At 40.1% G+C, this 13340-nt stretch overlaps 2 long non-coding RNA genes across 3 annotated transcripts; both read left to right on the plus strand.

Annotated features, from left to right (window-relative positions):
• The first annotated feature begins 1345 nt into the window (after positions 1-1345).
• LOC119006785 lies at positions 1346-12353 on the plus strand. 2 transcript variants are annotated; one of them, XR_005070890.1, is made up of 5 exons: positions 1346-1397; positions 8926-9021; positions 9120-9443; positions 9531-10137; positions 10799-12353. It is a non-coding gene; the product is annotated as an uncharacterized LOC119006785 (long non-coding RNA). The 2 variants fall into 2 exon arrangements; XR_005070889.1 differs by lacking the exon at positions 1346-1397 and having other exon boundaries at positions 8690-9021.
• LOC119006786 lies at positions 1749-6561 on the plus strand. Its single transcript, XR_005070891.1, has 2 exons — positions 1749-1806; positions 6069-6561. It is a non-coding gene; the product is annotated as an uncharacterized LOC119006786 (long non-coding RNA).
• Positions 12354-13340: the final 987 nt, after the last annotated feature.

The raw sequence follows: 13340 nt of genomic DNA on the forward strand, positions 1-13340 counted from the left end.
ATGCAGACAGAACATACTGCACTTAGATCTGATCCTTGTCTTCCAGTCCTACAGATGATGGGATTGGAGGCAAAGAACATGTTACTCCTTTCAAATTCATGAAAATTTGAAAGGAGTACCAAGATCCGAGGTTTGACTTATATTTATAAGGTGACGATGATGCCTGTCTTATATTCATTGCAAAAGACAGATATGGAACTGCAGCTGTTATTTCCCAGGGCTGTACGGTGCTTCACGTTTATTTGCCTGCATTTCTCTTTTTTCTAAAATGTTTCATCCTGGCATTGATACTTTTTCTCTGAATGAAATAACAAAAATGGATCATATTAATTGATTATCAGTTAATTTAACAAACACACAGGCTATCCAGATTTATTCAGTTTTGTATTTTTTATTTCCTTCTGTTGCACTGGATCACTTCCTATGTGGTCTTGTCATTCAGTTGTGGCTGTAGGAACCAAAACATTTTGTGCCCATGGATCTTTGTAAAACAATATATCTTAAAATGTTGTATTGTAAGTGATTCCTCTGTGTTCCCTTTACTATGGTTTGTCAAATCCTCCTTACAAAAAATGGGTTTGACTTTTAACAAAGAAGTAGAGTCTCTGAAAGTAACTGAAAGTCAAGATAAAATGCCCTCTACTAGTATAAACTACTGTACTACATCCCTGACATTCAGCATGATTAACCTGTTGTAGCTCCACACTAAACAAGGTCAAGAATTTGTCCGATCTGCGTGAAACTTGGCACATACACTCTTCAGCTGGACCTGATCTAAAGTTATCAAAACAATTTTGCTTGCTCAAAAAATGCGCAAATTATTAACAAACACACACAGAGTTGATTTCTCTGTGTCAATGTGTTGGAAGTATGACGTGTTACTCATTGGAGTCAATTTAACTCCATGTAGTGTCTTATCTGTTTATTGTAACATTCTGTCCACAGAGTGTTGGTGTGGATAGAATTGGGTGTCAATTGTGTTGATTTAAACACCAAATGTGTAAAGAAGCCTAAACGCTTAACACAGTATACTGTACAATTTAACACAGTTGTGTGTTATTTTACATGGTGGAATTTCGAAATTTTTAATTAAGCTTTATTAATAAAGATAACTGTGACAGTCCTCTTTTTCCAACGTGTTTCAGACAAACACAATACAATAGTTAGTTACTGACAGACAGACATACAACAGGCTACAATAACATCTAACAAAAGTGCCAAGTGGGAGCAGATAAAGCAACATGACTTTTCCTGACATGCACATAGGGCCCTGCCCTTGCATTGCAAGGCAGGCTTGTGCAGGAAGGGGGCGTCCCTTCTTCATTGTTCTACCTTCGTTCCACAAAAAAGGTCAGAAGGTGGAGGCTGCATCACCCGGTGTGCACCAAGACCCTTTGGTAAGTATTAACATATTATCTTAATGTGCCTCATCAAACCTCATCAGGGTACATTCGGGATGTAAATAATCCACCAACTCAATCATTTGTTTAATGGAATTCATGATACATTTTAGCTTTGTTCAACAGGACTGCTTGTGAGCTAGCTAGCTGGCAAAAGGCAAATTTCTATTGTGGTTTTGACGTTTATTTCTTTAAACCATATTACCGAACACAACGTAAAATTTAATTTGTAACTTTAAACAGTCGCCCGTCAAAACTCGGCATGAGACGGGTGAATTTTAACATTAATGTCAGGTAACTAGCACATTACAATTTGTTGCTGTTAGCATTAACCTCCATTTTCATGCAGGCGCACCTCAGAGTTTAGTTTGGGAAAGGAGACTGAGCCATTAACTATCAAGCACAGGTTGGTGTTTTCCTTCAGTTTTGAATTGCTTGCTTTGAACTGTGGAGAGTTAAGGTCGGGCTGGCAGTGGTTTGTTTTAGCGGTGCTTTTTCTCTGGGTCATGCGTGCGCCTGACCAATGATGTAATGACCCGCTCCAAGCAGGATCTAGACACGGAGCAGCGCTAAAGTTTAGCTGCTTAGCTAGCAAGGAGTCGTAGCGCTGCTACGTTATCAATTAGTTTAGTCAACACGTGAGAACCCGTCTGACACGGAGAGTCTCCTGTTGTGTGTGAAATAACAACTATAGTCTGGACTTTGTCTGGAGTGTATCAGTATGTTAGTGATGACAGAAAGGTGATAACTCGCCATCAGACTGACAAGGCTGCAAAAGTTGCTGTTTGTATGATGTATTTTTCTGTTAAACAATAAGAGGCTCACTTTAAACAATATTATTAATAATGTTTATTTATTTATTTATATTTTATTTGACTGGAACAGTGCATATTAATAAATATTTCTGTAAATATACCAGATTTAGCCAGAAGGCTAGTTTTCATCTGCAGTCCCTGGCCATATGTAAAAACAGGCCCCCTAAAAGGCAAATAACAAGAAGGGTTTAAAAAAAAGAACCACACATTAACTAAGATAACAACACATTAACTAAGATAAGAACAACACTTTCTGATAAAACATTAATCATAACCACATATCCTGTAAGTATTCAATAGTTCACAGCATAGAATACATAAAGCATGCAGGTCAGTATCAGACAAATTCAAATAAAGGTAAAAATAAAGAGAGAAAACAGAGAGGAATGCACATCACATACAGGCAGTAGCCCACCAGAGACAGTACATGCACACAACAGGACAACATACAACAACATTGCATAAAAACAAGAACAAAAAAAGAAAACAACAACATGTCTATCAGTCATAAACAAACAAACAAAAACTAACCAAACAAACAAACAAAAAAAACCCCAAAAAACCCTGTGAAAATGAACTATATGGACGACCTAAGCAAGCAGGACAAAATCACAGACACACTGACACAAGAAGGCAACAGCAGGGGGATCAGGTTCAGTGCTGGCAGGTCATATTATCAAAAAAACACTGTTTCAGATTGGAACTAAAGGACCGATACGTGTTTAGATCTCTGATACATGTTGGGATGTCGTTCCATTCCCGTGAGACTGCGACAGAGAAGGCTGACTGACTAAAGGCACTGTTCCTAGACGGAATAATGCAGTCCCCTCTTGTGACTCCTCTTGTGATCCGACATGGATTTGTTCTAATGTTAACAAATTCTCTGAGTGGAGGAGTGGACAAGCCATGTATGATTTTGTAGAAAAGACGTGTTTTTGTGCTTAATCATGTTTTCCCAACTCTATAGATTGTATTTTGTTAAAATTGCACAGGGATGGAATTGCCTTGGTTTTTTGTCCAGAACTCTAAGTCTTTGTTTATACAAAGACTGTAGTGGTTTTAGAGTTATGTGACCAGCTCGTCAAACAGGTCATGTGAGAGAGTATCACTGAATGCATGTACATTGTGGCTGCCTGGGTGGACATGGAGTTTCTTATAAGTTTGAAATTGGCAAGATTGAATTTAATCCGTTTACAGACTGTTTTTACATGTGCCCTGAAATTAAAGGTGGAGTCTAGAATAGTGCCAAGGTATTTAAATTCTTTAACAATTTCTAGTTTTTCTCCTGACACATGAACATCTGGGTTCTCAGTAGAGTCATTGGTTCTGGAGAAAAATATACACACAGTTTTAGATACATTTAGTTGGAGACAGCACTGGTTTAGCCATGCTGTAATTTTCACCATAGCATTAGTGAGCTTGACAGCAACTTAGGTTTTTGTCAATCCATATATGTACAGCACGGTGTCATCAGCATACATTTGAATGTGAGCCTCTGGACACACAGACGGCAAGTCATTTATATACGAACAAAATAAAAGTGGGCCAAGTATGGATCCCTGTGGGACACCAGTAAACAAGGAGAGGGTGTCAGATTGTTGATTATTTATTCAAACCATTTGAGTTCGGTTTGAAAGGTACGATTCAATCCATTTAAGTGCATCAGCAGAAAAATTAAAAGTGGATAACTTGGATAAAAGAACCCTGTGATTCACCGTGTCAAATGCTTTGTGGAGGTCCAGGAAGACAGCACCAACAACGCCACGCTTATCTAGCAGTGATTTATTTTTTTCAATGAAGAAACAGTTTCAACAGCTGTCTCAGTTGAATGGTTGGATCTGAAGCCAAATTGCATTGGATGTACGGTGAACGAGCTTTTATTCAGGTAGTGTGTGATTTGCTCAGCTACACACTTCTCTGCAGCTTTAAACATTATAGGGAGGATGCTGATGGGTCTATAATTACAGATGGAGTGATGATCACCGGATTTGAAAATTGGTGTGACAATTGCAGATTTCCATACACTCGGAAACTGCCTTGTGATATTGTTCAATGATGAACTGATATCTTTGAGCATGGTTGAGTCCATACCAAATACATCTTTTGCTTTTGAGGGTTTGAGAGATCGAACAATACCTGTGATTTTTGTTTCTGAGACAGTGTGAATACTGAAGGCTGGCTCCGGTGTGTTTATTGAGCATACATTTAACATGAACAGTAGAGAAGCTCTTTGCAATAGTTGCTACAGAATCAACAAAGTGACGATTAAGAGCTACTGCTACTTCAGCTGGGTCTCTAGTCGGCTTTCCATTCAAGTCAGGTTCAATTGACCTTCCTGCATTGTGATGTAGTCCCGTGAGTTTATTTTAACTGAGTCCAGATTATTTTAGGATTACCCTGTGCCTCACTAATTATAGTAATAAAGAAATCAGCCCTAGCTTTCGTCAGTCCTGTTATCACTTTATTTCTTAACATGGCAAAGTGATATTTGTCATGATACAATTTTGTTCTAGTGGCCCTTTTTAATGGAAGTTCTTTCATTAGTTTTAAAATGTCTGGATTTATCCAGGGAAGACTGTTCTCCTTATTCCGACACTTAATGCTACGGGAAAAATCAGTGACAATACTCTGAACTTTACATGAAAATAAGTGACTGCCCTCACTCAGGTCTTTCCCTAATAGCAGAACATTCCAGTTGTTCCATGTTTTGGAATTTTTCATGAAAATCATTATTTGAGGAGGGTGGGCGATAAGTTACAATAAGAGTAAAAGACATTTGTGGTGATAGAATGATATTCAAGCCAATACGTTCCAAATCACAAATTTAATGCAAATTGGCCTATAGGTGGCACTATAACGGATGTAAATGCATTTTTGCCTTTAACTTCCACATTTTAAAGAACACATTCAGAAACATCATATTCATGTATCTCCCCAACAGAGCTAGGTTTTCTGACATAGGCCCCGCCCACTTCTGCTGCACTTTTCCTTTGTTAAGTCACCACGCTCTAATCAACATGAATGCATTTTTCCTTGTCACTCTCATTTTTTGTTGCAGTAATAGAAATCTAATGAAACAGTACAGATGCGGGGTCACTCCTGAGGCCAGCCATATAGTTAAGTAACAATTGGTCAAAGTGGGCATGACTTAGTTAAACAAATCCAAATCGGCATACTCAGCCTTTTCCACTTCCAGTGCACTTCCGATTACAGCCAGTACCACAGCTCAGATGATGGCCTGTGTCCTCGCTTTTGCCACGAGCCCGTCAACCTTTGGTGCAAACTTCTGTGGGCTCTGTGGTGGGCGGGGTCCGAGTCACGGGAGGGGGCTTGGCTATTGACTGAACTCCCCATATCAAATTTTGTATATATATATATATATATATTATATTATATTATATATATATATATATATATATATATATATATATATATATATATATATATATATATATATATATATATATATATATATATATATAATTTAAATATTATATAAATAAAACCTAGAAAATAGGATGTATTGTCATACATTTAACTATTCAACAGTATTCAACATAGTTACAGTAAGCCATCTACAACACAAATGACAAAACGCAAAGTTGTAATACAACATATTATGTGTTAACTGTAGGACTTCATAGCACCGAGACTACAGACTGTGCTCTATAGGAGGGCTAGTCCTCCATCAACTTTCCTTTGCAGGTAAAGGTAAAAGACCTTAGCGTAGCTGGCTTAGTTGTTCTTCGACACGGTTTTGACCTCATGGCCAACAGCCAGATGCTTAGTGGCAGCGATGCAGCTTGGCCATGCCACACCCAGTTAACACAGAGATCCCTCTCGTCCCTTTCAGCCCATCTCTCCCCCTCCTGTTGGAGCAGTCCATACTTCACGCCGCCTTCAGACAGCTGTGCTTACCATGCAGTCCACAGACAGGGTGGGAAAGAAGGAGACGGGGAGAGAAACAGAGTCTGCCTGCCGTTGGAAAAAAAGCAATCTTTCTGTTTCCTAATGGAGCTATTCTATTTACATCAGTTATTCAGATGGCGCCTTAAATTGGCCTCACTGATATAACATCGTTCCTTTTGTTAAGAGGATGAGGAAAATGAGAAGATGAAGGTGGCTGACAGAGACGTTGCATTAATTTGTAATTCATTAAGTCACATTCTTTAAAAGAAACATTATGAGCTCTTTTCATTGCTTGAGCAGATGTTTTCTTATTTTAGGGTCTTTGGGGAATTAACTCAGCTTTTAACTCTGGCAAACTGAAACAGACTTGTGAAAAAAACTGAAGCTATTTCACAGTTTCTGAGTGAAAAAATCAACAAAGGAGATTTACAAACAAGCTCGCTCAGCTTTGGCCCCACCTGACTGACTGACAGGGAGGAATATGGGCTGCAGTTTGTGAGGAGAGAGAGGCTCGGTGATCGGTGGACAGCACAGATTGGGTCCAGTATTTTCTGCCCTCAAATAAACTCAAGTCTTATCACAGGAGGAACAGCTGGCTGCCAAGGAGGACAAGTGACAGAGATAATGCTGACAGCAGCCCGGCCTGCCAATCCAACATCTCTCTAGATCCCAGAGCCAGAGAGACAAGAGCTCTGCAAATAGAAGTCTGAGGGGAGCTGTGAAGTTAAAGCACCACTCAACATAAAGTCATGTAGCTAATGAGCAGTTTGGTTGGTTGGTTAAATTTTCACACAACCTGAAAAATGCAAAAAAAAATCTGACTTGATGACAAATATGATTGAAAAATAAAATTCTACAAATAATAATGTGGAGAAACACTTATCCTTAGCGACTGATACAACAACATGACCTCACAGGAAACTATTCTTAAATTTACAGTTGTGGAATATTACTAATACCTTTCCTTACTGTACTAGATTACACTATTGATGTAGCTCCATATTCCATATGTACAGAGAATGACCCCACCTGACAGATGACGTGGATCATTTATTAAGATGCACCGGCTGTCACAGACACAGGTGTGCATGATCACTCAGATTTTACTTGATTGACACAAGATTCTGAGCGATCTTAAGTAGGGAGATACTCTCTATCATATTGAAACTATCTCTTCACCAAGCTACGTAAGACACCTCGCAAAGAACAGGAGCAGTCTTAGAATCCCAAACCCATCGACGATGCTCAACCCACACACAAGCCGATGGCCTTAAGCCCATGCTCCAGATGAATTATGTCCAATTTGGCCAAAACCCCGAGCTGGAAGGGCAGCCATATGCTGTCTGCTGCTACTGTATGATTAGTTGTAAGACCCTACCTAAAGCCTTACCGGCGTGGGAAGATGCCAAAACCAGTGACTGCAGGGGCAAATAGGCCTTGACTTGACTTTTTCGAGGCCCTGCCACATCTTGCCCCTATTCTGAACTGTCCAAGTAAGTGGTGCTATTACATACAGCAGCACCACTGAGTTGACAAATTCATCCTCATCATGTAGAAAGCTACATCCAGAGTACATGAGAATGAGTTGGGATTATCTTCAGTGTCAAGAATCTGATTAAATTAAATACTTTACATTATTATATTTGACCAAAATTTGCTACTAAAATTTGACAAAATAGTAAGATTTGTAGAATATGTCAGAACGAGGCTCATTAGCATGCGATCAAAAGTAATTGACTCTTTCTTTATTTTTGTCATTTTGATGCAAAAGTTCCAAAAGATCTGCCTGTTCCTTCAAAATGCCACAATCCAACCTTTTTTGTGAATGTACCCAAGTCAAACCTTCGTGTAAAAGCATAATTAAAACAAAAGAGCCACTTTTAAGATTTACTGTATTGACGTTTTTGGGTCAAAATCATTTTCAATGGCATGCTAGGCACTTTTATGATAGCATCAATGTGACATGGAGGTGAGTAAATTTGGAATGCTCCTAAAGCTTAGTTCCATATAAATGCACAGACAATTCGTTGTTTTGTCATTAGCGAAAAACATTATTGACCTTGAAGTTGAAAAAGGAGCCTCATATAAGACATAATACTAAAATCAAAAGCTGGAAAAGTCACGTGACCTCTCACTGGATAGTTGTTGCCGGAAGACAGTAGCGTTCCACCTTAACTCTCCTCCATGTTACGTGGCATTTGGAGATCGATACTTCTCAACTGGCAAAATGAGCGGAACAAGCAACTGCTAATGTGAGTTGTTCAAAAAACTTCTTTTTAGTAACTCTGAGTACTCAAACAATGTTCCCAATGCTCGTGTTCATGTGTAGAGACCCTGGTGATACTACGAGCAAAGGTTGAAGTTGTGTTGAACCTTCTGTGTTAAAAACAGCATGATGCTATCGAAGTGCCCCTAGCATGCCATTGAAAATGAGTTTGACCCATAAACGACAATACGGTAAATCTTAAAGTGGCTCTTTTGTCGTAATTATGCTTTTATATGACTCAGGTACATTAACAAAAAACAGGCTAGGTTGCATTTTGGCAAGAGTTTCACTTCAGTTAACCTGAAGATTTAATGTTTTTCTGGATTTACTGTAATTGGAAAAAAACTGAAAACTTTGGGTTTCCACTGTTTGTCAAAAAAACAAGACACCTGCGCCATCACCCTGTCATGATCTGTATCATGGCAGCCTTCCAGCTTTTCCCTGGTTGTTTGTCGTTGTGTCTGTCAGCTCCTCTTGTCTCCTCCCCTGTCTGTGTTCCCGGTGCATGGGCGTGGCTTCTCTCTTCCCCTGGCAGGCAGCGCCAGGTGAAACCACTCCACTAATCAACCTTCTCCATAAAGTCCCTGGATCTCCAGCCACTCATCGCCAGATCATACTCTCAGCCTGAGAGGTATTCAGTTCGAACCTGGCTCCCTGTAAATCATTTGTTTCTGTGTGATATTCGGCTTGTGAAGCTGTTGTGCTCATCTGGTGTTTCTTTTGCCCTAGTTGAGTCACCGTTGCCTGCCTGCCTGCCTGCCTACTCTTCGGTGTTCCAGTTACCTGCTCTCCTGCCGGCTTGCCTGAATCAGACGCGACCGGCCACCGTGCCCAACCGCCATCTTGGGAAGCGCTCAGCAAGAGGAACACTGGCTGCGAGCACACGGCGCTGCCATTACTGGAGAAAACACCAAACAAAGAGCACCCTCACGTGTGGGGTGCTGGTGGTGCCACCACCAGCACCCCACACGTGACCCCCGGACACCTCCCCCAGCACGTCACCTTTCCCCACCTGCATCTTGGAGATTTCACTGTGTCACAAATAAATATATGGTGAGCATTTTTCACAATTTTCAAAATTGTTTAGACTGAGAAATGACATGCATATTAACTGATAATGAAAATACTTCTTAATTGCAGCCATGACTGACTGACAGGCAACAAAAACTCTAAACTACAGGCAAGTCAGTAGTTTTGCACATTTGAGTAAACTGTATACTGACATCTCATTCTCCAGGCTCTCTGTCACCAGAACAGATATCTGTAAATCAGCAAGGGTGCAATTCACATTTACTTTCCAAAGCGAAGATGACAGTATCTCCAGGTCCATCAAGACGATGGCAAAGCAGCAGATGGAATTAATTCCTATAAATAGGTGTTTCATTCTGGGTTGGTAGACAGTCCAAACATGCACCAGCCTTAGCCATTACCACTCTGTATCTCAATACAAACGTAGCATATGGATGAAAAATTGCATTTTTTTTTTTTCTCCTCCAGAAGTATTCTTTCAGCTCAGTATAATTATTGAGTTTCTTGTCTAAACGGCAACTTTGAGTGTTTAATTAGTTCATAAAGTCTTGTAGGGTGTGCCAGCCCAGAAGCAGGGTCCCCACGGCAGACTAACAACAGTCTGCTCATTAGAAGAAGCCATTGGTCTGTGTCTGTTGCTCTGCATGGTCTGCTTTCAAAGTCTCTGGTGCTTAGAGGAAGCTACAGACGCACTGAGGAACACACAGGCATAATAACTGTACACACACACACACACACACACACACACACACACACACACACACACACACACACACACACACACACACACACACACACACACACACAGAGAAAGCTTCAATGAGTGAAACCAACACGTATCTTATTCCTCTACTGTGTCTTCTTTTCTATCTATTTTCTATTTAACTTTATGTGTATTTGTCTGGTTATTTTTCCTATACTTGTTGGCTCTTGTAACAAGTGAATTCCTCCACTGTGGGATAAATAAGGCTGAAACTAAATCCAAATGCCTTATTACTCTAAACACACACTGTACTTACACTGTCGTGCTGTCACAAATACCCATTCAGTGTGTATTAATCCACTGCAGTAGTTCCTACAGGTAATTCATGCAATCAACCTTTTACATATATGTTGTGACATTACATTTTTTTATGCAGTGATGTATCTTCATAAATGGAACCACTGCACGCCATAGTTCATAGTACTTCAAAGCCCAGAAAAAACATTAAACTCCCCAAACCTCCCACTCTGTGACGTGCTTTTAAAAAATTTACATCTTCAGTAGGAACCAATGATCTGCGACAGATGGTGGAGAGGTCGAACATATCGTTAGTTTTGATCATGAATTGCTGAGGTATTCTCATTTAAATGTTCTTGTCTACTATCTATTTTTTCAGTGCTCAGTGCTTCAAGGAGGAACAGTTACATTACTATCACCAGTGTCTTAGGTGAGAGGTACATTATAACAAAGTGGTGTGTCATCTTCTTGCCATGCGAGGCTGTGGAGTCTCTGATAATTGCATGATGGGGGAGTGAAAGAGAAGAGAAGAGGAGCGAGAAGTAGTGACTGGATCTCCTTTTAGACCGGATGTTTGGCAGGTGTGACACACTGCAGCAGCACTGAACCAGCTGGCATCCACAGACAGACAGACAGACCGGAAGAGAGACGGAGAGTGAAAGGAAGATAAGGGGAAGGAAAAGGCAAGCCTGCAAGGAGATGAATGAAGGGGTAGAGAAGGAATGAGACAAGATTAAGATGAGTACAAAGGGTGAAAATGGAGCGAGACAACAACTCTTTGCACAGACTTAGAAGGTTTCAGAAATGTAATATGTTGCTCAGATTGACAATGCAAAACCTCACCATCATATCTCCTCCATGGCAAGGGGATGTTACTGTGTGTGTGTGTGTGTGTGTGTGTGTGTGTGTGTGTGTGTGTGTGTGTGTGTGTGTGTGTGTGTGTGAAATTTAGTCGTCATAGAGCCAGTGGTGCTATATTACTGGCACCTATTAAATTGTTGCTTTTCCTAATTAGCGTCAATGTGAACTCGGTGGCTCAGCGGCCCAAAATCTGTGTCACTTTTATAATCCTCCCTGCAGAAGAATTTAAAATGGAGGTAACTGCCTTTAGGCTGCACCACGGCTGGATCATTTCCAGGCCACATTAAATGATAGGATCTGTAATAAGACCGAAATGTAGCTTAGTTGATTGAGTCAGGTGAAGGAGAGTGCTCTTGTTATATAAATCCTAATGTGAAAATGATGGAAGAAAAATGAAGTCAGATAGTGATCAAATGATTTATAACACAAGGAGCTACATGTGTGAGTTACATAACTAAAAATATATTGATGAATTTATACAATTATGTAATTAGCTAAATACTTCAAGGGGTGCAAATGCAAATTGATTACAGTGACTCATGGCTGTGAAGCAGGTGCACACAAGCAGAGGCAGGATTATCAGATTGAATCATACCCAGAACTTGAAACTAATTAAAACATTCTTAGATACAAGCTTTATCTCTCAGCCTTCACGAACAAGTTTTGTGTGTATTTAGAGGAGATTTTGCTAATAAAAAAAGAACTTTTAGGAAAAGACTGAAAGGATTATTTGCAGGGAAAAAAAAGGTTGCTATGGCATTCCTTGAGAGCAGGGCAGTGTGCTTGCTTGCAGTTTGCTTATTCCCTCGACCTAACTGAGCAGGTGTTTGCCAAGCTCCTGGGGGATTCTGTGTGTGTATGTGTGTGTCTCTGTGTCTGTGATGGAGAAAAAGAGAAAGGAAGGAGAGCAGTTCTAGTGGGGCAGGATTTGCTGAATGGACAGACTGACAGCCAGAGATGTCCTCTGTGAGCCTGCATGTGGCTTCACCACAGGGTGGCCTGGCATACTTGGGCTTTGCACCTTAGCTGGTTTATAAATCCTAAAAAAAGGTCTCCACAACATATTCACTTGTTTGCGTCATGTTTATTAGCTGAAAACTCAGTAGCAAAGTGAGTTATGCCTGCCATAAAATACTCAGAATGAATAGAAGCTAATGAGAGTCACAAGTTTTTTTTGGGGGGTATTTTTTTTTATCTGAAACAGCAAATAACTCTTATCTGAAATATCACGTTAATTTATATTTTATACATACATTAATTTCTAGCTTCCACAAATTTACTGAAATGTTCCATGTAATCTGCTGGGCTGTGACTGATACTTTACATAACTATAAATGTACCATTCATTAATAATGGGTATAATAAAGGGTTACCCTGGTTTATAATCTTTTGACATCTTGCAGACAGGAGGAGACTTGATAAACTTATCAAGAAGGCCAGCTCCACCCTGGGATGCCCTCTTGACTCAGTGCAGGTGGGGGGAGAGAGCAGGATGATGGACAAGCTTTCATCACTGCTGGTGCAGGAGTCCCGCCCCCTGCAGGACACTCTCTCAGCACTGGGCAGCTCCTTCAGCAACAGACTGATACACCCTAAGTGTGTGAAGGAGAGGTATCACAGGTCCTTCCTGCTGCTGTCAGACTGTACAATCAGCACTGCTCCATATAGACCTCACCCTGCACTGTGCAATACCACTATACAAAACTCATTTCTGTTTTGCACTATCTGATCACCGATGGACAAAATGGGTTGATGCAGCCAGACATGTGGACTCCAGTGACTGTGACTTGAACTCAACTTGACTCAGGTCACTGTTTTGATAACTTGCAACTTGACTTGACAGAAAATAAATTGAGGCTTTTTGTTTGTTCAATACATCATTTATTTAACCAATTATCAATAATTGAAATACAACTTAAATGCAAGACCATACTTTTAGAACAGGTCAGATAAATTGGCCAATAATATCATTATTAGACAGGCATTAATACCTAGTTCCTTCTCTGTTCTTATTAAGACCAGGCTGCTGACTTGACTTAGAACTTGACTTAAGACTTGGA

This window comes from Acanthopagrus latus, chromosome 17, assembly GCF_904848185.1.
Source record: "Acanthopagrus latus isolate v.2019 chromosome 17, fAcaLat1.1, whole genome shotgun sequence".
In the NCBI taxonomy this organism is placed as follows: Eukaryota; Metazoa; Chordata; class Actinopteri; order Spariformes; family Sparidae; genus Acanthopagrus; species Acanthopagrus latus.